We start from the raw sequence: 26,950 nt of genomic DNA, 5'->3' as shown, positions 1-26,950 counted from the left end.
AGCAAAGAACTTCCTCCTTTTTGATTCTAATCTAATCTAATCTAATCTAATCTAATCTAATCTAATCTCTAATCTGCCTCCTCACATCTAATTTTGACCTACTTTATCTTAGTTTGACTCCATTCCCCCTTTTCCTGTCGAATCCGTCTCACTCAGCAGAAGTTGTCCAGTGTTACTCACCACAACGTCCTTGCCCTCAGGGTGTGGCCAACTCACTTCTGGTACTGGTTTATTGTCATTTGAGAACTGCAAATCCTTCTAAAAATCCCTCCCTGAGAGGATTGGCAGGTCCTGGCACAGGTGCCCAGAGCAGCTGTGGCTGCCCCTGGATCCCTGGCAGTGCCAGGGCCAGGCTGGACACTGGGGCTGGGAGCTCCTGGGACAGTGGGAGGTGTGACTGGGAGTAGCACTGGGTGATATCTAAAGTCCTTTCCAGTCCAAACCATTCTGTGACTTTTGAGTATTCATGGAACAGCTGAACCTGCTCCAGGTCAGGATCTTCACCTGGAGCTGAGGTGAGACCCTGCCCCTCCTGAGAGCTCAGCTCTGGGCTTCTCTGGGGGGTGGACTTTGCTGCTGTGTTTGATTCCTGCCCGAGCTACTCTGCTGGTCCAGCAGCTCCAGCCTCCTGCATGCTGAACACTTTTGTACCTTTGTCCTCCTCTGGAAAGTTGTTCCTTCTTCCCTCAGAGCCAGGCCCTCCTCAGGCATCCCCAGGCTGCGAATGTCGGTGCTCAGCACGCTCTGAAGTGTTTTCCCAGCTCCATTCAGAGCTGAACAATGCCCAAGGCAGACATTTCGATCATCTGTGTTTGCAGACACCAGGAGACATTTTCCTGCCTGGGCTGGGGAGCCCTGGCTCCTTATCAGGCAAGCCCAGACACGGAAAAACAATCCCATCCCTGGTGCAGCTCCCTTGCTCGGGGAAGAAGACACCTTTGCAAAGTGTGCAGCGCTGGCAAAGAGCCCACCCTGCACCCAGGGGCCTGTGCAGAGCTGTCCTTGTCACTGAGCACGGTGACTTTTAGAACATTTCCCAAAAAAGAAACCTCATCCCAGGCATCCTGACACGGCCCTTCCAAGCAGGATTTGCTGGTGATTGCCAGCCAAATCTTCACTCAGCTCCTCTTCATTTACATGCAGCATTTGATCAAGTAGTTTCTGCTAAAGTTAATGATACTTTTGCCTTAATTAAAACCTAAATGAGGACTTCAACTGGTCTTGTTGTGGTTAATCTCTGCATGCCACTGTGACTTTGTGGGGTGCTTGGCAGGGAAGCTGCAAAATCCTGCTGGGAGTGAGTGCATCAATCCAGCCCTGGGAAGAGGAGGGGACAGGAGGACAAAATACAGATTGGAGAAAAGTTTTCAACCTTTTGGGAGCACCTGCATGCTAAGGTGAAGGCAAGGTGAATCCTGAATTATTCCTGAGGGATCCACGTGGAAGGTTTAGGTGGAGCTGCTCAGAGTCCATCCTGATTTGGGATATTTCTTCTCCACTGGGATAAACATGGGCAGCTGTTTGGGTGCCAGGATTCCAGAAGATAGGAACCTTTCAGCCTGGGAGTGTCTGTGACTTCTCCTTCCTGAAGGAATTCCTCCCATCGAGCTGGGGCTCCTATGGGCCAGGGCTGCACCCGTGGCGGGAGCTGTGGGGCTGGAAAGCAGCAGGGACAGCTGGCCACGGAGCCAGGCTCTCCTTTGGGTCAGGGGGCACAGGGGCTTCCCTCAAAGATTGGACTCAGGCTTGGAGGTCGTCCCCAGCCTTCATGATTCTGTGGCTCCTGAGAGAGAGGAGCGGGATGTTCCTGATTCCTGCTCTTCTCTCTGGTCACAGAGCATGGCCCAGCCACCCTGAAGCTCTGCACGTCCTGCCCAGGTCCCAACCAGCTCAGGGACTGGTGCTGAGCTGTGTAACTGCTTCAAAAAATCACCTGGTGGCCCTGGCCTGGGAAAGAAAAACCCAGCTGCTCTGAGTGCTTTTTCTCCATCCTAAAACCTCCTGGGAATGAATGCTGCCCACGAGAGGATCCAGGAGAGCTCGGGAGCCACTGGGGCTGAAGAGCCTTTTGCAAGGACAGGGAGAGCTGTGGTGGATGGCTCAGAGCAGCTCTGTGCTGGGAGGGGTGTGTGTGTGACCCTGCCCCAGCAGGCTGCCCTGACCCCTGCTGAAATGAGTTTGGGGACTGCCCGAGGCACGAGGGGTGGATGTGAAATCCCAGTCTGTGGCAAGCACATTTCCCTCCCTCTCAGGATTTTCATAGAGGTGCACAGAGAGAAATGAAAGAGAAAACAATTTCTATTTCTGCTCCTTGTTTTTCCCATGTGGAATGTGTTTGGAGAATTGTTTACCTGGAGTGAGTGCTTGGATGGATTCTGGTGAGGATTGTTTGAGCTGATGGCAAATCCAACCCACCTGGGGCTGGACTAGAGAGAGGGTCACGAGTTGTGTTAGAGTCAGAGAAAGTAGTATGTGGTTTTAGTATCCTCCTTTTATATAGTATATTGATGTATTTTAGCATAGTTATAATAAAGAAATAATTCAGCCTTCCAAACTGAGTCAGACATCCTCATTTCTTCCCATTGGGTTCACCTGCATTTACAATACCAGCCCGGGGCAGGATTGCATCCCTGCTCTTGTACTATGGCTAATTAACCAGAGGGGCTGCTCCTGTGCTGTTATTGAGGCAAAGCACTCTGCTGAGCTCCAAATAATGATCAGGAACAAGAGAGGAACAGAATGGAAAGTTCCCTGGAGCAGGAACATTTGGAGCTCCCAGCCCTTTGAGAGAAACAGTGCAGCTCTCTCCAGAAAATAGGAACTGTGACATGTCCTTGCCCCAGGTGACACAGCACAGGTGGGTTCCCAGTCACAGGGACCAGCACCTGAACCTCCTGCATCACAGCAGGGCAGGGATGGATGGGAGATTGGGAATTGGGAATTGTTCCCTGGCAGGGTGGGCAGGGGCTGGGCTGGAATTCCCAGAGCAGCTGTGGCTGCCCCTGGATCCCTGGCAGTGCCCAAGGCCAGGCTGGACACTGGGAGCTCCTGGGACAGTGGGAGGGGTCCCTGCCATGGCAGGGGATTGAATTGGATGGGATTTAAGGCAATTCCAACCCAAACCATGCCAGGATTCTGTGATTCTCCAGATGTCAGGACTGTGCAGGAGAAGGAGAGAATGCTCTGGGCAGAGGATGTGCCCCCAGGGCTAAACCAGTGAGCAGGAGAAACGTGTCCATCCCACTAAAGCCAGGCTCAGGGAGGCAGGACCCACACTGAGCTCAGCAGGCGCCCTGGGAAAGCCTGAGAAATGAAAATATGCTGTGAGTGCCCCACCCCTGCATCGCCCCGTGGAGATGCCTCTGCTCCTCAAGGGATTGCACAGAACCAGAGGATCATTAAGGCTGAAAAAGAACTCGAGGATCGAGTCCCACGGACTGCCATGTCCCCAGCACAGACCCTTCAGCCGAGGCAATGACCCCCCAAGGGTGTGTCACAAACAGGGACACATGCATTGAGTGCCTTAACTGAGAGCTGCCACCCATCCTCAACAGGAAAATATTTAGGGAGTGGAAAAAGCCCCTCAGTCCCATCTGCAAGAAACAGTTGAGAGCTGCTGTTAACTCATTTTCCCCACAAATTCTAGTGGGTAAAACTGCTCAGGTGAGCACACCTCACCCCTCTGGTTCAGACCTGAAGGGATGTAAAGCAGGGAAATGGATTTTGGGCGGCCCCTGTGGCCTCTGCAGCAGAGCAGCCACATTTTTAGTATTGCAGGTACAGGGTGAGGCTATACGAGGATCAGGACTTGAAGAGTGAGTGTGGTAGGTATTGGTCCTTTTAAAACATCCCATTCCATGTCTGCCAGAGCTCCAGAAGTGTTTGGACACCACTCCAGGGATGCCCAGGGTGGGATTGTTGGGGTGTCTGTGCAGGGCTGGGGTTTGGACTGGATGATCCTTGTGGGTCCTTCCAGCTGAGGATATTCCTTGATTTTATGATTCTACCATTATAAGACTTAAAAAATCACACAGATCCCTGGTGAAAAGGTCCCTGTGAGTTGTGTGTCTGTACACAAGACCTGGAAGCTCCTTTACCCTCAGCATCTCCTCTGCACCACTTGGCAGGCTCCTGGTGCCTTCCTTGCTTTCCTTTTTAAAACCCTGCCTCACATTTCCAAGTGGAATCTCTCTTAAGGAAACAATTGAGAATCGAGGCTGCAGTGCCAGAAATCACAGAGCCCTTGGAGCTGATGCACAGGCAGGAACGAGTGTCCTCACTCCAGCCCTGCTTCCCGGGCATCACCTCCTGGAGGGGACCCAAAGCCCTCGTCACAGCAGGCCAGAGGCACAGAGCGAGGCCGAGGTTGTTCAAACACCAGCAGGGTCAGAGCAGGGCTGGGAGGAGCTGCCAGAGCAGGGATCCAGCACAGCAGCTCCAGAAGCTCATCAGCCTGAGAGAAGGAAGCCAGCAGGAAACACAGGGGAAAGGCCAAAAAATACAGCTGTGCTGACTGGAAGGAAACTGCTTGGAAAGGAGAAATCCAGCTCTGGAGAAATGTGCCCAGCGGCCTCCTGAGCCCAGAGCTGCAGGAAGCACTGCCTGGCCAAGCCCTCTGTCCCTGGAGAGCCCAACCACGGCTCCTCTGGGAGCTCGGGGCTGGCTGGGAGCAGCTCCTGCCCCTGGGAACAGCTGGGGGTTGGCAGTGCCCTGTGGCAGCCACATCCTTATCTCCTTCAAGATTTTTCATGGAGAACAGAGAAATGAAAGAGAAAACAATTTCTATTCCTGCTCCTTCTTTTTCCTACATGGAATGTGTTTGGAGAATTGTTTACCTGGAGTGAGTGCTTGGTTGGGTTCTGGTGAGGATTGTGTGAGCCTGATGGCCAATCCAACCTACCTGGGGCTGGACTAGAGAGAGAGGCTCACAAGCTGTTAGATGTGGTAGTTAGAACAAGTAGGTTTGTAGAACAAGTAGGTTTGTAGTTTTAGGATCTCCATTAAATCGTTTATTAATGTATTATAATATAGTTATAATAAAGAAATCATTCAGCCTTCTGAGTTGAGTCAGACATCGTCATTTCTTCCCACTGGGTTTGCCTGATTCACAGTAATGCCCAGCACCCCGAGATCCCACACTGCTGGTGGATCAACACATCCTGGGGACAGCTGTGGGACAGGAAAGGGACAAGACCCAGGATAACAGCACATCCCTGAGCACGGCTGCTCCCCAGAGAGCTCCTGCCCTGGGGGAATGCTGGTTCCACTGAGCCCTGCTCCGCACAGGGGCTGTGGGAACCCAGAGCTGGCACCAGAGCGGGGACACAGCCTCTGGGTGCTGGTGGTGACACTTCACAGGGACCAGGCTGCAAAACCTGACCTGGAAAACACAGGGAGCAGCTCTGGGGTGTGCAAGACCCAAGGGAAGGGAAGGGAAGGGAAGGGAAGGGAAGGGAAGGGAAGGGAAGGGAAGGGAAGGGAAGGGAAGGGAAGGGAAGGGAAGGGAAGGGAAGGGAAGGGAAGGGAAGGGAAGGGAAGGGAAGGGAAGGGAAGGGAAGGGAAGGGAAGGGAAGGGAAGGGAAGGGAAGGGAAGGGAAGGGAAGGGAAGGGAAGGGAATTTCACTTAGAATCATAATCTAATACCAGGTCAGTGTTTGTGGACCTTACAAGCATTTGCTTTAAACACCCTGCAATCCATCAGGCAGGAGAGAAACAGGACCCAGAGTGGGTGGAACTGGGAACGGGACCAAGCTGGAGCAGGCACAAGGCACACCTTTATATGGAGAGAGGAACTTCATGACTTTAGCTAAAACAATTATGGACCTAAAATTTTGGAAAACCACTTTGATTTAGTCTCAGACATTGCCCAGGGAGCAGGAAGGACCTCGGGGCAGAAGTTCAGAAATTATTCCCCAGATCTTCATCGTGACCTCACCTGGAGGAGGAGAGCACACCCAGGGCAATACCTGCAGGTCCTGGGGACACAAACATGCAGGTATTTTCTATTTCCCAGCTTTGCTGGGACTCTGGATCCCCAGGAAAGTTCATGTACCTGGGACACACTGAGCCGCTCATGGTTTGGGAACCACTTTGCCTGTGTGAGCGAGGGAGGGAGGCAGCAGAGGCCACCAAACCCAGCATCAGCAGAGCCTGCAGAGCCCCAGCTCCCTGTCCAGGCTCCCCTGCCCCTTTTCTGAGCTGGCAGCTTCAGGAGCTCATGCCCAGCATTTCCCTGTGTGTGGGGACAGCACAGTCCCATTTCCCAGCACAGCAGCCAGGTTCCTGTTAATGACAGGCTCACGTTGACGTGGTGGCTCCCAGCCCTGCTGCTCTCCCTGCCCCAGGAACTCTTGTTTGTCTCTTCTGATGTCAAGACTCCTCAACCCACAGGCTGCTCTCAGCCTCTCGGTGCTGGTCCATCAATGAGGGAGCTCCAAGGCAGGAAGAGATTAATTCATGGCCCTTCTCCAGCCCAGCTGCTGCTGGCAGGGCTGGGAGCAGGGGCAGGTCCCAGGGGAGACACAGCTGGCCCAGGTTTGGGGACACGAGGAGTGTGGGACCTTGGGCAAAGCCTCTGCGTGTCCTGCTCCTCTGCCTGTGGAGAGGTGCAGGAGTTTCCTGGATTTCAGCAGTGGCTGCCTGGGTGGAGGAGCCAAATCTGGAGGCTTTGGATCCAAATTTCCTCTGCCAGATCTTGTGGAGAGCCTCCACATTTCCCAGAGCACTGTCCATGAGCAAGGAGCTCCACAGCCCCTTGGGTTCTTCCTCCTCCTCTGCAAGGCATGGAACAGAAATCACTTTGTTTTCTCGCCACATTTAAGCCTCGTTCCCCCTTAGCTTCCTGCTTGTTCAGACTGTTCCCTCTTTATCTCCCCAACAATCTCCATTGCCTTTGTTTGGCTTCCAGAAAATCCCTGCTCGAACCAGGCAGGAGGAAAAGCAAATTCAGCGGCTTCCTCTCGCAAAGGAGGAGTTTGGAGGAGGCAAAGCCCAGGGCAAGGCAACTCTGGGGTGTTTGGCTCACACCACCAGCCACAGGAGAGGGAAGTGCTCAAACCCACCTGTGCTGCATCCAGAATGTTCTGTGGGGTGGGAGGGGGAGTCACACCCAGGAGAGGCTGCCTTGGCCATGTGCAGAAGCAATGGAAACTTGTGGGGTTTATTCAAGAATAATTTATTTGTTGGTTCTTCTGAGGGGCTCTGAGCAACCCCCAAAGACACTCACAGGTCACCCCAGGAGTTCCCATCCTCACCAGTCCCCTCAGGGTGGAAATCCAGGAGACCATGGGATCCCTCCTGACGGGTGGCACTTCCTTTATTGGGGTGATCAATTCCCGGAGCTCTGTGGCAATTTCACCCTGGAGCGAGGAGAGCTCTCCCAGACTGTGCCTGAGCATGGCTGGGGGAGCCCAGAGCAGGTGCCACCCCCAGAGAAAAGGAAAGTTCCAGGAAAGGAAAGGAAAGTTCCAGGAAAGGAAAGTTCCAGGAAAGGAAAGGAAAGTCCTTCCCTGTTGCTCCACTCTCACTGTCCATGTTTGTCCCTTGCTTTCATCTCGTTTCTCCCTGTCCCTGACTCCCAGTGCTCTCCCATTGTCCACCTTCTCCAGGGACAGCCTCTCCTTTAACCCCTCAGGCCCACCTGGTGCCCCACCAGCTCCTCATCCCCTCATCCATGGAAAGGGCCAGGTCAGGGGTGGGGAGGGATCTCCAGGGCTGGGAAGAGAAGTGAGCAGGATCTCCAAGGTTGGAAAGAGCAGTGGGAAGAGCACCAGGAAGGATCTCCAGGGTTGGGAATAGCAGCAAGCAGGATCTCCAGGGTTGGGAGGAGAAGGATCTCCAGGGTTGGGAAGAGCAGTGAGCAGGATCTCCAGGGTTGGGATGAGCAGAGAGCAGGATCTCCAGGGTTGGGAGGAGCAGGATTTCCAGGGTTGGGAAAAGCAGCAGGTGGGATCTCTAGGGTTGGGAGGAGCAGCGAGCAGGATCTCCAGGGTTGCCTCATGAAGGGCTGGCAGAAGCTTGGCGGGGAGAGGTGTGGGGGTGTTTTGATATTGTAATTATTTTTCTATTTTCCTCCTAATTACCGCCACGTGCCCGGTGCTGCTTTTGTGAGAGATTCGTTAACTCTGTGCATTAATCCAAATAAACCATCACCTCCTTCTGCCCCTCCCTGGACTCAAACACCTTTTTTTCTTGAAAACTCCTCAGGCAGGAGCAGCACAAGCCCCTCACCTCTTGGGGAAGGCTGCCCTGGCTGTGGCTCCCCTCTTAGCCCAAAGGGGAGAAATAATGATGGAATTTACCAGAGTCAAATGTGCCGAGGGATGTGAAGGCAGATACTTTGTAATATGGAAGCAAAACGGGGCAAAATTACCATCTTAATTGTATTAATGTCGCCAATTATAGGCAGACCCCGGTGTCGCTCAGCAGGAGCGTTCTGGGAGAGAAGGAAAGACAAATTATCTGCAAACCCCTTATTTTGTCTTTGTGAATTACCACCCCAAGGTACGTAATTGAATCTCTAGTCCTGATCAGTGAACATTGTTCAGAGAGTGAATTAAGGGAAGGCCCTAAAGGCCTGCTCTGTTTTGTCCCAATTAACACAACCACCAGATTTCTCCTCTTATTTTTTTTTAGGTTTTTTCTTTTTTTTTTTTTTTTTAATGACTACACAGTGAAGCATTGAGTTGGAGAAGAGAAGGTGGGTTTAAATAATTTGATTTCTGCCTGTAGATCAAATTGGGTGTGTGGATGTCATTGTGCAGGCTGTGCTGCCCCTTTGAGCACCACCAAAATGGGACAGAGCAACTGAGAGCCCCGTGGGAAGTGTGGAACCCCCTGGCACCTCCCATGGTGGGGTGCTGCTGTGTCCCCACGTGGAGGGGAGGTCACAGGGACAAAGCCTGGATGGGACACCCCACGCCAGGGTGCTGCTGTCCCCAAAATCACCTGGAGAGTGGAAGAGCTGCCCTTGGTGAGCCCTGTGGAGTTGGGTGATGTGGGAATCCAGGGCTTCCCTCTGGCTGCCCTGGCAGGTCTGGGACCCTGGCAGGGGTCAGGAACCCCCCTGGACAGAGCCCCCAGAGACACTGGCTGTGATCTCTGTCCATGGAAAAGAGTTTTCAATCTTACAGGATGAATTACAAGCTCTGAGTGTTTGATATCAGTAATAATTAAGTGTGGCACGGGTGCAAAAGTAAAATTTTAGGATTCTAGATGAGGGGTCCAAAGGGGACAAGATGGAGGAAATTGGGTGTGCCTTGTCCTTTTTCTCCTTCTTCATGCCCTCCATGTCTCACTGTGGTGTTGGCATTTTTCTGTTGGTTCAGGCTGGGGACACACTGTCCAACGTAGGTGACAGATATTGGCACGTTCTTGTAAATCCAGCCCAGGGAGTTTCTGGTATTTAATGTTTGTAACATCCCACTGAGGGCAGAGCCCCACACGCTGCCCTGCAGGACAGAGCTGGGCAGGGCAGCAGAACATGTGAGAGATCAACAGAATAAACAACCTGGAAACCAGCACAGACCAATTATGGCTTCTGCTTTGGCAGCGGGGCAGAAAGACAGAGACTTTCTACAATTCTGGAATCATCAATACCTCAGATTCCGACAGGATTGCTGCTGGTGTGAGAGCTTTGTGCAATAAGAGCACAGAGAGGACAGAGCTGTCCCTCCCTCTGAGCCCGGGATAGACACCAGCCCTGAGCGTGGGGATGTGCTCTGTCCTCTTCTGGCTCTCCTCACATGTGAGACGTTTAGGCAGTGCTTAGTTCAGAGTGACCAATTAAGAGAAAATTCCCAAAAGGACAGCCCAGCTGCATCAGTCCGATAGATTTTGCTGCATAAATTTGTGTGTTTCAGGAATATTTTCAAACCTTTGAATCTGTTCTCTTATTTAGTAAAGAAAGGAAGCAGCCATGGGTGAGTTTTCCTGCGTGCTGCTGGATTGGACATGCAGCCTCTGGAATGCTTTAGGTTTATTGAGGTTTTTAAAGCAACATTTCAACTGGAAGAGGGGAAATTTGGGTTATGAATAGGGGAGAAATCCTTCCCTGGGAGGGTGGGAAGGGGCTGGGCTGGAATTCCCAGAGCAGCTGTGGCTGCCCCTGGATCCCTGGCAGTGCCCAAGGCCAGGCTGGACACTGGGGCTGGGAGCTCCTGGGACAGTGGGAGGGGTCCCTGCCATGGCAGGGGTGGCACTGGGTGGGATTTAAGGTCCTTCCATCATTCTGTGACTAATCCCAGCCATTTAATTTAGGGTTAGCCCAGTTCTTGTGTTGCTTAAAAATGACGGCATTAAAAGCGGGGGAAAAAAAAATCCCAGATAAAATAGGTTACACAGAGGCTGATTGCCTGTGTTTTTACTTTGAAAAGACGAGTTGCTTCTGCCCCAGTTCAACACTCTTGGACAGTGAGGAGCAGGGAGGAGGAGCAGGGATTTGGGGTTACAAGGAACTGACTGTTCTAACAGGGGCTGGGTTTTATTCTGGGGATTTCCTCCTTTCCCCCACAGTGACTCGAGCCTGTCTAGGGAAGGGCTGCACGTCTGCCAGGGCTGGGGTCAGGAGAGAGCCTGGCTTGGCTGGGGAAAGGGCTGCTCCCCTGGAGAGAGCGCTCCAAGAGCATTCCCACCTTCCCTCTGTGTCCTGGTGTGCCTCCTGCACTGTCAGTGTCATTTTCAGGAGCAGGGATCGTTCAGGAATGCAGGATCCAGCACGTCCTGGCCTTGGCCAGATCCTGAAGGTTCATTAATAACAATTCCAGCAAAGTGCTCAGCACTTGTCGTGCGGTGCCAAGGGAGAGGTGACCTGCAGAGGAGCCCTGGATGGGATTCCTGGATCATTCCTGGGGGATGATCCTCTGGAGCTGAGCTCCTTCAGGCTGGCACAGGCACATCTGGGAGCCCTGCTGGGGTGTGCAAACAGGCACGAGGGGCAGTCAAAATAAATCCCGTGGAATTCTTTCCATTGTATCCCACTGAAGGCAGAAGCTTGGATGATGAAGCCACGAATTCCAGAGCTGGGGCACCTGGAACGGCGCCTGCGGGGAAGGGGAAAAAATATTGTAAAACATAATGATCAAACAGTGGGGGAGAGTGAGGGCCATGAAAACATCAAAAGTCGTGGCAATTGTTTTGGATGAGAATGTTTTTAAGAGCCCCTGTTTGTGTTGGACAGGAGAGTTCGCTTTGAACAATGGGTGAACTTTGCAAGGCAGGCAAAATCCACTCTCCTCACCAAGAGGAGCTGCTTTTCTTGTAAAAAATATATACAGATATTTATAAAAACGGGGGGAAATGGGAAAACAAGTGTCTTGCTGCTTGTTTGTCGTCTCCTAGTGTTTCTCTCCACTGATAGGGATAGGGCTGGATGAATTTTGTCCTTTGCTGGTTGTGTGGGTGAATTCCCAGGGCTCGTGGCTCTCCAGGTTCAGGCACAGCAAACACATGGCACCAGGGCCACCAGGGCTACCTGGCACACTTGGGTGACCCCATCCACTGATCCTACACTGTTTCTGGGTTTATGCTAATTTTTAATATTATGAAGACACCCAGGACACTTCAGATTTGCATTTGTGTCTTACCAAGCATTGCCATGCAGAGATTTGGCCACGTGGGTCAGGAATGGGGACACTGCAGCCAAAACAGGCTGGAGAGGCACCACTGCCCCAAGGCTGGGACTCCTGCTCTTGAAGGCATCCCCAGGGGTCTGATGGAGGCATCTCCAGTTCTCCCTTTGCTGATGTGGGCTGGGGACTGCTCTCACAACAGTCTGCACTTCAGCCCTCTGCATGAATTTGGGTTGAAAGCAGGTCTGTCCTGCTCAAACAATCCTCACCAGAATCCAACCAAGCAATCACCCCAGGTAAACAATTCTCCAAACACATTCCACGTGGGAAAAACAAGGAGGAGAAATAGAAATTGTTTTCTCTTTCATTTCTCTCTGTGCACCTCTATGAAAAATCCTGAGAGGAAGAGAAATGTGCTTGCCACAGAATCCTAAGACACTCTTGGGCTTTATAGGTTTGGGTTGGCTGGAGGATGATGGCAGGAGTGAGAGATCCCTTTTGGTGGAGAAATTCCTCTTGGTGGCCTAAGCAAAGCTGTGGGTTTGCAGAAATTGCTACAAAAATGCTATCCAAGCAAAGGTTCACAGTGAGGAAAGCCAGTGCAGGTTTTGGGGAGGCTTTGCTGCCTGGGTGGCCCTGGGGTCTGTCCTGGGGGCTTGTCCCAGCGAGACAATGCAGAGAGGAGATGTTCTCCCTGCCACGTTCTCTCACAGCAGGCGCAGGATGGGCTGTGCCTGCTCTCGAGCTCGCTCTGCATGGCCAGGGTTCCCCCTCTGCCATGGAACCAGGGCATGGCTGGGGTTGGGACCTCAAAGCTCCACCCCATGTCATGGCCAGGGACACCTCCCACTAGCCCAGGCTGCTCAGGGCCCAGCCAAACAGGCAGTCTTTGGTGACAGCAGTGGCCAGGACAGGCTCTGAGGACCTGGACATTGGTCTCAGCAGCAAAACCTCTGCCTGGGGTTGGAGGGTGACCAAAGACCCCAGAGCAACGGAGACCAGGCTGGTGATGTCACAAAAGCACCACGGCTGGCCCAGCAGGAGGTTTCTGGAGACAGGGATGGTTCTGGGAGTGCAGAGCTGCCCCTCGTGCTTCCACTGCACTCAGCTGAGCCACTCCACCCCGAGCACACAGCAGGGCCCTGCATGGCACCTTCTGCTTGTCCCTGTGGAAGAGACAACCTGGAGATGCTCCATGAGCTAGAAATATTCCTCCAGGTGCTGATAACTGTGGGAAGTCTGTGGTACCAACCAGCAAAGGATGCCATCTCCAGAACAGCCCAGGCAGAACTTTGTGCCTTTTTGTGCAGATATCACAGAAAATCAGCACCACCCTGGGCTGCAGTCCCTGAACTGCGACTCCTTCATGGAAAACATCCTCACCTTCACCCCTGTGAGGACCTGCTGACCTCCCACCAACACTGGGGCAGCCTGGTGGCCCTGCAGGACAAGGACTGGTCAAGAGGACTTTCCCTGGTGGTCCCCAGACAATGGCAAGCTGTTCCTGGAGTGCCCCATACATTCCAGGATGCATTGGCCTCACAAGTTAAATATTTAGTCTTTCCTGAATCCAAATACTTCCCCAGCTCCTGGTTTTGTTGTTTTCACCCACTGGGCTTTGTTTCTCTGACTGGAGCGGAGGGGTTTGGAGATAGGGACTCTATTCTTGGCAGAAAGGGGAGGATTATGAACATTCCTTATCTCGGGAGTGGATTTTATTGTGTGCCACTGCTCAGGGTAACCTTAAAATAAAAGTCCTGCTCTGCCAGTCTGGGCAGTGTTTTGGCTGCCAGCCACCTGCACAGGGCTGGGAGCAGAGACACAGGCCCAGGGTTACTGGGGCCACTTCCCCTCCTCCCCCAAACCTCTGCCATGCACTCTCGAAGGGACTCACAAGGGATGGAGCATCCAGCGCATCCCTGCTGGGATTTGGAGCTTGGTCTCCAGCAAACCAGGGGTTAAAGCCCTTTTGGCTGCTCCTCCAGCTGCAGGGAAAGGGGTAAGAATTCAGGGGTTTCAGAGGGAAAAGCATTTGCATTCCATGCAGAGAGTGTTCTCAGTCCTTGTGCTCCCAGAGTTTCCCCTAATTCCTGTGTTCCCAGAGTTCCCAATCCCTGTGTTCCAAGTGTTCACAGTCCCTGTGTTCCCAATGTTCCCTAATCCCTGTGTTCCCAGAGTTCCCAATCCCATGTTCCCAGTTCCCAATCCCTGTGTTCCCAGAGTGTTCCCAATCCCGTGTTCCCAAAGTTCCCAATCCCTGTGTTCCCAGATTTCCCAATCCCTATGTCCCCTGTGCTCCCAGCCCCTGTGTTCCCACAGTTCCCAATCCATGTGTTCCCAGAGTTCCCAATCCCTGTGTTCCCAAAATTCCTTAATTCCTGTGTTCCCAGAGTTCCCAATCCCTGTATTTCCAGAGTTCCCAATCCCTGTGTTCCCAGAGTGTTCCCAAAAAACCCTGTCGGGATGTTTCTCGCAGCACTTCTCACTGCAGAAGTTAAGGTCTAGGAGTTGAAGTGTTGAGACTTTCACAGATTTTCACTGGCTGATCTGTGCGCACACAGGGCCTTTCCCTCTGAGTAGAGCAGCAGGGCCACCCACCCATCCTTCCCGAGATCGCCAGGAACTCAGAGCTGTAAAACAAGAATTTGCACCCAGGCAGGGAGGGAAAGGAGCAGCCCATGTGCTTCGAGTGGGGCTGAGACAGGGAGGATTCTGTGCCAGCCTCAACGCCCCCTCCCTGGGCTCCTTCAGTCTGAGCCAGCCTCAGGAGAGGAAGCAGAAATCCAAAAGAGCCTGATTCCCTGTGCTTTACTTTGAAAAGATGAGTTGGTTCTGCCCCAGTTCCACACTCTTGGACATGGAGGAGCGGGGATTTGGGGTTACACTTTGAAAAGATGAGATGGTTCTGCCCCAGTTCCACACTCTTGGACAGTGAGGAGCGGGGATTTGGGGTTACACTTTGAAAAGATGAGATGGTTCTGCCCCAGTTCCACACTCTTGGACAGTGAGGAGCGGGGATTTGGGGTTACACTTTGAAAAGATGAGATGGTTCTGCCCCAGTTCCACACTCTTGGACAGTGAGGAGCGGGGATTTGGGGTTACACAGAACTATTTGTTCTGACTGGGGCTGGGTTTTATTCTGGGCATTTCCTCCTTCCCCCCACACTCTCAGGAGCCTCTGTGATGGGCAGGTGACCCCCAAGAGCCCGTGCAAGCTCCAGGGCAGCCCAGCTCCTGATGGACCATCCCAGTGTGGCCACGAGAACCCAAAACCACCTCCCTGTGCTGGCCCGGAGCAGGTCCAGGCTGAACTCCAGGTAGACAACGACACCTGAAGGCAGCAGCTCGGCGCTGGCAGCGCTCCCCTGAGCCACCCCGCTGTTTGCACGGCTCTCCTCTCCTCTCCTCCTGCCAGCAGCCCACGGGCACGTCGGGTTCAACTTCACAGGGGTGAGGTTAATAATTAGCAGAGCTCAGGAAGGCCTCGCTGGCAGCTCCGCTGCGGGAGGAGGTGTTAACAGCAGCACAGCAGCAATGAGAAATGCTTGGTGCCCGCAGCAGCTGCGGGATGCTTCTCCCTCGCTCCAGCAGCACCTCCAGGGCTCCAGGCTGATGTCACCAGCGCCTGCAGGCTCCTCTTGCTCTCTGCTTTGCCACCTGCCTCCTGTTCTGGTGCTGGGGACAGCGGAACAGGCTCAGGGTGGAGGGGACAGTGCCCGCAGGCAGGGAACCTCCAGCTCATGCAGGCAGCGCCCAGCACAGCCTGGTATGAGCAATGATCCTCACTTCCAAAAATTTAAAAGGTTTATTAAAACATTACCAGAAACACAACAGAAGAGTGAATAGAGAAAATATCACAGCACCAGGAGCAGAGGGTTTCCCCACCATGTGCTCACCACACAGTGCAGGTTTCACCTTTTAACCCTTCGGCCCCTCCCAAAGTTCTGTCCATCGACTCCTCCTTCGCTGTCCAGGGCTGGGATCACTTCTGACATCCTGACTGGGGGTCAGCTGCTGCCATGGTAACGAGCCCCCCTCCCAAATGTCCCAAACCCAGGGCACCCCAATAACAGCACAAGGGGGGTAAAACATAACTACAAATCTATAAAACTTAACATAGATACATTATATTTGCCTTTTGATTGTGAGAGTCAACCATGGCATCACTCATCTGTCATCCTGGTGTGCATTTCCCCCTGCTCTGCTCTGGTGGGAGCTTCCCCAGCAGGGACATCTCCTCCTGTGTGTGTGACATTGCTCAGAGCTCTGAGCCTGCCCTGCCCACCTCGGCCTTGCTCCCCATCTGTTGGATTAAGCTTCTTTTTGACTTAGAGATGGGGTAATTGAGAGGTCTTTTTAAAACCTTTTATTCTATTTTTAAAACCTTTTATTCTACTTTATTTATTCTATTTTCATTCTATTTTTAGTCTGAGAAGGGTGAGACAATACAGATGTTATAATTTATGTTATTACAATCAGAAGCCATTTATTTTTTAATTATAATACATTATAAGTGTTTCTTGGCTTATCAGTTTTAGCTACACTATGCTGTAAATGCTTTAAAGCTAATTATTTTAAATTACTTTTTGTGGGGTTTTCCACAATTTATTTGTTATAGTTTTATTTCTCTAAAGTATTTTATCTTATTTGTAAGGCTATTTTTTGAAACTTGTTTCTAGTTCTATTTCTCTCTTAACAATGCTTGTCCTATTTTATGGCATTTTTAAGCCAGAATTTCTTATCCTGAGGTTTGTGTGCAGATGTATACGACGTGAGTTTTCTGTCTTGAAATCATCAGCTGTTTGTTACGCCCATCCTGGCATCGGGGAGCATTCCCACCACTGTCCAGGGCAGCTCTGGCCTTCCCCTGTCCCCTCACCCTTCCTTCTGGCAGTGTCCCTCCGTGACCAGGGTGTCCCAGGAGCTCCGTGGGCTGCAGCTCTCTGCTGTTACCTACTCCATCAATCCCTTTCCTTGCTTATTTTCATCCCAACTTCATCTTTCTCCATGTCATCCACAGCCTCCCTCATTTCCAGACGTCTCCAGCCCTGCTCCTTGTGTTTATGTGCATCAGCTGCCAACCTTCAGCCTCCTTCACACTTCCCTTTGCTTTGCTTTTATGGCCTTTTATGATGTTTGTGTTACACCAAGGCTCTTTCCCTTTTTATCCCCTCCCTGCCCCTGGATAATTATTCCTCCATCCACGGCTTTTATTGCCTGCCTTTATCACGGGTGTTTCTGGGGGTGACAGGAGCCACGGGCTCTGTCTGGCAGCTCAGGCACGGGGCAGGACTGGCCCTGCTTTGCTGGTGGGTTCTGCCCTTTTCCTGATGGACTTTCCCTTGCAGACCCTGAACCCCCTCAGCTGAGCTGAGTCCTCCCTGCCTCGGCCTCCTCAGGAAGCAGCAGCACCCTCAGGTGCATTTTTGTCTGTCTCATCGTGGGCTGGGAGAGGTGACAGCGTGCCCTGAATCACAGAATTCCTGAGGACCATCCACTCAAACCACCCCTGCGGTTCCTGCAGCCGCAGTCTTGGGGTGTGAGAAAGGATCCTCGCTTTCAAAAATTTGCAATGTTTATTAAAACCTTATCAAAAATACAACAGAAGACTGAATATAGAAAATACCACAGCACAGGAGCAGAGGGTTTCCCCACCATGTGCTCACCACACAGTGCAGGTTTCATCTTTTAACCCTTCGGCCCCTCCCAAAGTTCTGTCCATCGACTCCTCCTTCGCTGTCCAGGGCTGGGATCACTTCTGACATCCTGACTGGGGGTCAGCTGCTGCCATGGTAACGAGCCCCCCTCCCAAATGTCCCAAACCCAGGGCACCCCAATAACAGCACAAGGAAGGGGAATCTATAAATCTAACTATAAGTAACCATAAATCATAACTATAAATGTATAAAACACTTATTAACATATACATAATATTTGCCCTCTAGTTGTGAGAGTCAGCCATCACATTACTCATCTATCACAGGGGGAAGGGAAGAGCCAGACCTTGGCATCAGCAGAGGCACAAGGTCATCTCTGCTCCCTGTGTGGGGTGGGAGGCAATGGCAGCCCCTTTGGGAATGCTGGTTTCTCCTGGCAGGCAGCCTCTGGAGCTCAGGGAGCGCTTCTCATCCCTAGAGGGATCTGACCCAGCCCATGGGTGATTTAATGTCAACCCACACTGACAACAGGCAAGTGGCTGATCAGAAAAGGGGCAGAGGGGTTGGATGTTCTCCTTCACATCCCCAGAGCTCCTCCCCACATCAGGAGTGAGGAGATACCATCACCACCCTCCAGAAATGATGCTCCTCACCTCAGTCTCTTTGTACCCAGGAGAATCCAGCCCCAGGACTATGTTCAGCTGGCTCAGGTTTGTCCCTGCAGGAAGGGTGGCCAAGCAATGTCCACATGGAGATTGTCCACTCTCTGCAGCTCCTGAAAGGTGCCTGTGCCCAGCTGGGCTGGGCTCTTTCTCCAGGAGCTGACAGAACCAGAGGACACAGCCTCAGCTGCCCCAGGGAAATCCAGGCTGGGTGTCAGGAGAAAGTTTTTCATGGCAAGAGTGACAAAGTTCTGGAATGGCTGCCCGGGGAGGTGGTGCAGTCACCATCCCTGGGTGTGTTTGAAACAAGCCTGGATGTGGCACTGGGTGCCAGGGCTGAGTTGAGGGGCTGGGCTGGGCTGGACTCGATGGTCTGGAAGGTCTCTGCCAACCCAGTGACTCTGTGAATTCTGTGGATTCTGTGAGTTCTGTGAATTCTGTGAATTCCATGAAGATGAGCTGGAAAAGGCCCAGGACAGGGTTCTGTGCTCAGGAAGAGTGTCCATGTGGAGCAGAGTCACTTCACTCCACAGTCATGGCAGCCCAGGAGATGGAAGAGGGGAATTATTTTGGCAGGAAAAGGAGCCCTGATAACCTGTGAGGAGAAGTCCAGGCATGCCACCATGGAAAGGTCTCAGGACAAAGATTAAGCAGCCCCTGAGGCAGGGGGTGTTGGGAAATCAGCCCTGCACAGGTACCAGCACAGGGACAGAAAATGCCAGGGCAGCAGGGAAGGTCCCAGGGCAGGGAGGGGTCCCAGGTTAGAAGGTGAAGGTCCCCTGGGACTGAGGGGTCCCCTCCCAGTTGAAGGTCCCAGTTCAGAGCAGGACAGTGGCACAGGGAGGCTGCAGGAGTCACACCTTGGTTTCTCCTCCACAGGAAGCCACCCACCACCTCCTGAGCAGGAAACCCAGAGGCACAGAACAGTGGGATCCCCTGAGCTGGAGGGGACTCACAAGGATCATCCAGCCAGCCCCTGTCCCTGCCCAAACCCCAACCAACCCCACCCTGGGCATCCCTGGGGCTCTGGCAGCCTCGGGGCCGTGCCCATTCCCTGGGCAGCCTGGGCAGTGCCAGCACCTCTGGGGGAAGAACCTTTCCCTGAGCTCCAGCCTGCCCTGCCCTGATGGGGACTGTCTGCTTCACCACTGTCAGGACTTTCAAGCCTGGCCACCCCCTCCAGCTCCCAGGCTCCTTCAGATTTCCACCAGCTCCTCTTCCCAGTGTCTCAGCCTTTCTCCCCTTTCTACCTTGGAGTGATGAAATCCCATCTCAGTGCATCTAAAACAGCTTCATTCCCACATCACCCCCCCCCCCACCCCCCGCTGTCCTTATTTATTTTCACTTCTTATCAAGAAAATCCCATTTTTCCTGGTGTTGCTAGAGCCTTTGTGATGATTTTAGCTCAGTACTGAGCTCTGGTGTCCCACCAGGCTGGTGTGGAGGACTCAGTGCTGATAAAGGGATAAAGGACCTATCAGGGATCTTCTGCTTTCCTGAGCTGTAACCTTCCCTTTCTCCCTGGATCTTTCAGTGAACACATGCCATTGAGAGGGCCAGCAGGAACAAAAATCTCCAAGCAGGAGCTGGTAGCACCGTCACATAAATCCACATTGCTCAGAGACTCAGGGAAACCACAGAGGGATTCAGAGAGGGATGGAACTGGGGGGTGAGGCACGGGGCAAAGGTTTGGGTTTATTGCTGGATCAGCTGATGAACGCAGGGGTGGGACCTGAATAAAGGCAGGGGGAGGCCTTAGCAAATCCTCCAGAGGAAAACAAGGAGAGGCTGGGTGTGAAAAACTCTGTTTTGCCATTTTTCCTTGGCACAGCCCCTTCACACAGCCAGCAGTGGCTGCTCCCCTTCTCCGAGGAGATGGAGCTCAAGGCTGGGCTCAGCTGAGACAGGGTCAGGAGGACCTGACAGCCTTGTCCTGGGCCTGTCCAGGTCTGTGAGAGTCCCACAGTGCTGCCCAAGACTCCAGAAGGTGTTACCCCTCATTTCAGCCCGATGGGGATCCTGAGTGCAGCCAGGAGAACCTCACAGCTCCCCGCACACTCCCCCTGCGCAGGCTAACAGCCAAACCCTTGTTTTTCTTTCTGTCTCCTGTTGGAGCTTTCCCTCGCAGCTGCTGGAGTAATTTAATTAAATTGTAATGCGCCTCACTGGCTCCTCTCCAAGGGCAGGAGCCGCAGCTTGTCACCTGGAGGGCAGAGCCCCGGGAACACGCTGCTCCCGGCTCGGGAGGCTCCTGATGACAGCTTTAGGAGAAGCCCCACCGTGTGTGAGCAGCCCCAGGGGCAGCCCCTGCTCCTCGGCAGCTCCGAGGGGATGCTGAGCTCTCCCGAGATGTGCTGAGCTCCCTCCCGTGCCTGGCTCCAGCCAGGAAGCAGCAAACCCCTGTCAGCTCCAGGGGAAGAGCCAGGGCGGTGCTGGGCAGCCTGGGGGACCCCAGCAGCATCTGCTGGTGCAGGAGGGGTGGGAGAGGTGGGGGTTTGATGGTCTCAGCAGGGCTGGATCACAGCCAGAACTGAGCAATAAATCCTGGAGCAAACCCTTCTTCCCTGTCAGCTGAATGCTCGCTTGCCTTTGGGTCTTTTTTCTGCCTTCCTTCCTCTCAGCATCTCCACCCTTCTCCAAAGACAGGGAGAAATCCCTGCTCGTGTGCTGTGTCCTGGCTGGGGCAGTCCCCAGGCCCTGCCAGAGCTCTCCCCTGGCCCAAAGACAGCCCCCCCTCAATGCCCCAGAGCCCACGGCCTCACCCAGCGCCTCTCATGGAATCAGAGCATCAATAATGCTGGAAAACACCTCCAGATCTCCAGCCCAGCCTTGGACCAGATACCCCCATGCCCATTAAACCCTGTCCCCAGGTGCCACATCTGCTTGACTTTTGATCACTCCCAGGGATGGGGACTGCACCACTGCCCTGGGCAGCCGTGCCAGAGCTTGATCATCCTTTCAGTGAAGAAATTCCCAAAATGCCCCCTGAGCCTGCCCTGGCCCAGCCTGAGGCCGTTCCCTCTCCTCCTGTCCCTGTTCCTGGAGCAGAGCCCGACCCCCCGGCTGTCCCCTCCTGTCAGGAGCTGTGCAGAGCCACAAGGTCCCCCTGAGCCTCCTTTTCTCCAGGCTGAGCCCCTTCCCAGCTCCCTCAGGGATTCTCCAGCCCCTTCCCAGCTCCCTCAGCCCCTCCTGGGGCTGCAGCCCCTTCCCAGCTCCGTTCCCTGCCCTGGGCTCACCCCAGCCCCTCCATGTCTGTGCTGGTATGAGGATTCCCTTCTGCAAGGGCCTCTGCATGTCTGGAGCTCTCCATCACCCCTGCTCCACACCCCAGGGTGCAGCAGTCCCTCCTCTGCCACCCAGGAGGTTCCCAGCGCCCTGCCCTGCCCTGTGCCCAGCATCCCCAGCATCCTCACAGGGAGGCCTGGAACCAGCAGAGGACACATCCCATTTCAATTCCCTCCTCTCTGCTGCTCCCTCTCTTTCTGCCTCCCCCAGAGGCAGGAACAAACACCGAGGGAAGTCTCAGATCCTTTGGAACAGAAGAATTCTGCTCTGGAAGAGGCAGTGGCACAGCACACAGTGACACAGGGAGCTGCCCCTCTGCAGCAGGAATAAAATAAACGCTGGCCTTGGCACCAGTGGCTGCTCTGGGCACATCAGCAGCACCACGGGACACGCAGGGGCGGCAGAGCAGACAAGTGGAACAAAACCTCCCTCTGCTGTTCCCCTCTAAGTGTTAAACTCGGTGAGAGCTGCTTTCCATGCATTTCTTGGAGAGCACAGCCTCAGCCAAGCTTGGGAGAGCTGAGCTCCTGGAGAAGATCCCAGCCATCACCAGAGACAAACCCATGAGGGACCAAGTCCCACTAGAGCCAGGACTGGGATTCCATCCTGTGGCTGCCACGGGAGTGCTGGGAGCAGGACAGGGAGCCCACAGGAGCCCTGGGCTCAGCTGCACGCCCCAGGCAGCCGAGCCCTGCCAGCCCCCAGGGCCCCTGAGCTCCAGGCAGAGCACAGAGAACAGGAAAACCCTGTCTGCAGCACCAGCAACAGAGACAGGGGGAATGCCAGGGTATTTCCACGGCTCTGGGAGCAATCAGGCTCGTAAATCACAGCTTATCAGTGCAGTCCCACAGCTGAGGGGCTCCTGCTCCAGCCCCTCTCAGGGGAGAGCTCCCGAAGGAAAAGCAGAGCTCCAGGTGGGCCTGGGTAAAATCCTGGTGCCAGGAGTGAGCCAGGGTGGCTGAAGAGGGGCTGGCTCTGCTAAAGGAGGCTCAAAGGCCGGGTGGAGGAAGGAGTGAAGGTTTCTGTGGTGGGGAGGGCACTTTGGGGAGGTTGGTTCTTCCCCAGCTCTCCAAGAGCTCTTCCCAACAAGCACCTTGCTGCCAAAGGACATCATTCCCAGGAGGACAATGTTCCGGCAGCTTCTTTTGAAGTGCTCCAAGGGAATGACTGGGAAAACTCCTCAGCACTTTGCTCCTGGAACTTCCCTGCTCTTTATCCCATGGCTCTTTTAATCTGCTGAGGAGGAGGAAGGGCAGAGGACCTGCCCCAGGGAGGGGTCCCTCCCACCCCTGTCCTCCCAGCCCTCCAGCTCTTTGTCCCAGCCCTCCTGGGGACAAGCAGGACAGGGACACCCCCGAGGAAGAGCACCAGAGGGTGTCCCTGGGGATCCGTGTGGTCTGGGACGGACCAGCAGTGCAGGTAATGGTAACAGACTGGTTTTGCCAAGGACTGCAAAACCCTGGGGTGGGTGAAAGGACCCATCAGAGCCTAACCCCATTCCAAGGCATAGAGACGCCTCGTTTTAACAAAAATCACACCATTTTGGATGTTATTACAGGATTTCTGCCAGTTTCTGCACAACTTGCCTGTATTCCTGCTGGTGGGCCGTGCCCAGGACATGGGTGAAGCAAACCACCACAAAATCCTAGAGAAATCACTTTCTATGTAAATAACTCCATAAGAATTTCTGTCTTCTTCAAAATTCAATTCTTACAACACAGAGGAGCAGAAAATCTGGCCTGGAATCAGGGTCTGAGTGGATTTCCTTGCAGGCGGTTGTGCTGGATAAGAGCCATTCTTAGTTTTACACCTACTCAAATATTGCCTGTGAGAACGAATCCATCCTAGAGAGAGGCTGGTGTTGAAAAGTCGTGGGTTGAAACTCAGTGTCACCAAGGTGGTGACACTGCTCTATTCCAGAGGACCAAGGGTCCTCTTCCCAACTGTGTGTGGTCTGAAAAGAAAGGCAAGGAGTAGAACACAGGGAAGATATCCCAGAAAGATTTGAGTTTTTATTGGATGATGGATGGATGATGGATGGATGTATGGATGGATGGATGGATGTATGGATGATGGATGGATGGATGGATGATGGATGGATGGATGGATGGATGGATGATGGATGATGGATGGATGGATGGATGATGGATGGATGGATGGATGGATGGATGGATGGATGGATGGATGGATGGATGATGGATGGATGGATGGATGGATGGATGGATAGATGATGGATGATGGATGGATGGATGATGGATGGATGGATGGACGGATGGATGGATGGTGGATGGATGGATGGATGATGGATGGATGGATGGATGATGGATGGATGGAGGATGGATGGATGAATGGATGATGGATGGATGATGGATGGATGGATGGATGGATGGATGGATGGATGGATGGATGGAGAGATGGATGATGGATGGATGGATGGATGGATGGATGGATGGATGGATGGATGGATGGATTCCTGCCTGTGTAGAGGGAGCTGATTGGGGCCCACTGCCTGCCACATTTATTCCCAGTCCCATCCTCAGACTTCTCCCATCTCTAAGGAAACTCTTCAGGCTTATTAATATTCCTGCCAAGATGTGAAAACAACAGCCTGCAAAGTTATCCTCCCCTGTTATCTTTATTGTTTGCACAGTGCAGATTTCCCTCACTGCACAGAGCACGGGTTTTATTCTCCCTGGAAAACATCCTGGACTTGGGGTGAGGAGCACACCAGGCACTGGAATGCATTTCTGGAGCTTGTTAACCTCCAGCTCCACTGCTCTGCCCTGGTGACCTCCCTGTCATTGCTGGGGACCCCCATTAATTATGAACCTGGGCAATTCTTCATGGATCTGGCTGGGATTTGCTTTGAAGTCAGATTTCCCCTTCCACTGTCAGGGATCTCTTTGGGTCTGAGTTAAAAAGAAAACAAAAACACAGGAAAAGGTCCCCCATCAGGATAAATGAAATTCTCCATTTTGATGTAATCTGGATGTTTGGGTGCTGCTGCAATTCTGAGCTTCCTCATGAAAGGAAATTCCAGCAGCTCTGGAGTGGAGCCTTCTGACCTCACCCAGATATTTTGGTTCAATCTTTTTATTCAATGCTGAAATTTGCCAAAAGCAATTCCCCAGAGAAAAAGTTCTGCTTTGATGTGTAGGCAGTTTCCAGGAGAGATATTCTCCATTCCCAAACATTCCCCAGCCCTAATCGTGGTGTTTCACAGGATGTTTTCACTGAAGCCCAACTTTCCAGGTAGCAGATGTGTCACTAACCTGGAGATAACCTGGATGGATGATCCCAGAAAGGCAGGAATTACTCATGCACAACATATTTGGAGAGGATCAGATGCTTGGTTAAAACTCCAGGCACAAGAACAAGGTTCAGAAGAGTCAGGCCTTTCACCAGGTTCTAAAAATGGAAAAAAAATCCCTAAGAAAATCGGAATGTCAATTGTTCAGTAGGTTCATTTTGTAATCCAGGAGATTACATGGGAAATTCATGGGGAATCTCATCCCAGGGACTGGTCCAGGAGATCTCCAGTGCAGCATCAAGGTATCTTCTCCTCCTACTGACAGAGCCACGATGTCTGATTTGATTTTAGCAGAAACAGCTCCAGCATTTGCTCGCTGACATCCAACAGTTCCCTGTTCCTCCTGATGCCTCATTCCTCCCGTTGTGGTGTTCTCTTTGTGTGTGCAGTGAAAATCCAGAGCCAAACAGCCAATTCCCATGGGCTTCATCGTATTTTCTCATCCAGGGATGCCTCATCAGAGGACCTCAGAACATTTCCAACCACTCCTTAATAAACCAACAACCTGCCTTGGCAAACAGGCAGAGTTATCCCTTGTCAGTGAAGTCAAGGACATGGGCATCAGCTGGTTTGCCAGAGGTCATAAAAATCTTTGTCCTTGCACGCCCCTGTGCTCTGCAGGCGATACCTGGCACAGGTTTTTAGAGCATTGAGCGGGTGCAGTGCCTGACACTCAAATAGCAAACAAACCCTGTGGTGTTTGGTTGGTGTTCCAGCATTCCTGGAAGCTTTTCTGCTGCCTCGTGCTTTGGGGAGAGCGGAGTGGGATGGTCCCTGTGCCCACCAGGGCTGTAAAAACCACCTGGGAGCTGCTCCTCAGCCTCAGCAGCAAGGAGGAGAGTGTCCCACACAGGGAGGGAGGGATGAGTTTGTCTCTGAGGTGGCAGTGCCTTGGAGAAGCACAGACTGAGCTGCACTCGGAGTCTGCCTCTTCCATCCTGCACCCCAATGTCTGCTCTGAACACAACACCAAGGGATGGACATAAATACCATGGGATAATTAACATTTCCTTTCTCTTCCAAGATTGGGAGCTGTAGATGATCCTTTCAAGTTGCTCTGCCTTTCCTGTTCTGGTCATCAATGCCCTGCTGGGTTCAGCATTGTTCCTCTCAATAACTCATCTCAAATATTATCGGTGCTGCTTAAGATTGATGATGTTTTCTCCTTTCCTTTCTCTTTATATTGTCACTTAACTGCTCCGGCTCACAAAGCTGTTAATCTTTCACACACATGCTTGTGTTAAGCTGCTTAAGAGCACTGCAAACTCTTTATCCTCATAAAGATTGAACTGCCCTGATATGAAACTTGTAGCCCCGGAATAGAACAAAATTTACGTACGCAAATAAAAGCTGAAGGTCAGGGACAGACAGAGAGGCTGTAAATATTCCTGGGACCAGATTTCAAAGGATTTTGAGAGAGGGCATGGGTTGATTTGCTCCCAGCTGGTTCTGTGCCATGAGTCAGCAGAAGGTGCTGGAAATGGCCACAGAGCTGATGGCCCAGAGAGGTCAGTTCTAAACCTCATCCCATCCCAGCCTGGTGGGGCCATGCTCGGGGTTAGAGAGGCTCAGGAAAATTCCTGAAGTGTTTTTCTCCCTGGGATGAAAATTAAAAATGAAAGTAAATATTAAATATGAAAATTAAAATTAAACTTAAAATAAAATGTGAAACTTAAACCTAAAATTAAAATTAAAATTAAAATTAAAATTAAAATTAAAATTAAAAACAATCTTTTCTGATAAAAGCACCAAGGTGGAAACCCTGGGGTGAGCAGGAGGCTTGACTGAGCCATTGGCTTTGCCCCTTGGTAGGCACCAGACAGAGCCAGGGCTGCAGCACAAATCCTGCTTGGGCTGCAGCTCCTCTCTGCAGGGCAGGAGGAAGGAGACAGCCATGGCCATGGGTGCAGGGGTCTGTCAGAGGTGCTCTGCTGGGAGGTGAAGTTTTGGGTCTGGCTCTCCTTTCCCAGTTCTTCTGGGGATTTGGGCAGGAGCATCACTTGGTTGCTTCGGTCGGTGACCCAGGAACCCCAGAAATCCTCCCTGCTCGCCCTGCCCTGCTCCAGGGAGGCTCCTGGGCAGTGCCCTGGCCCTCCCTGGCTGCTGGCAGCCCTGGCTGCTCCCCCTGAGCTGGGCTCTGGCTCAGAACTGGCACCTGGGGAAGGGCAGGACCAGTAAAAGCTTTCCAGAACTTTCTCCCAACCTGCTTGGAGCTACCAAGGCTTTGCAGGTGCAAGCGTGGGCCCAGTGAGCCCAGGCTGGGGCTCAGAGGGAGAAGGATGCAGGATTTCCCAGCTCCATCCCAGAACTGATCATGGAATATTTGCAGAGTAAACTCTAAAGGGTGTCATGGGAAAGGTTTCTGGCTGAGATGGACCCAGCACATTCCCCTGCACAAGGCACATTAATTACTGAAGTGCTTTATTAAAGGTTTCACTTAATTAACTTAATTAACTAGACCTGGTGTGT

The sequence above is a fragment of the Lonchura striata genome, chromosome 26 (genome assembly GCF_046129695.1).
Source record: "Lonchura striata isolate bLonStr1 chromosome 26, bLonStr1.mat, whole genome shotgun sequence".
In the NCBI taxonomy this organism is placed as follows: domain Eukaryota; kingdom Metazoa; phylum Chordata; class Aves; order Passeriformes; family Estrildidae; genus Lonchura; species Lonchura striata.
The sequence above is the reverse complement of the archived record's forward strand: the minus strand, read 5'-3'. Positions refer to the sequence as shown.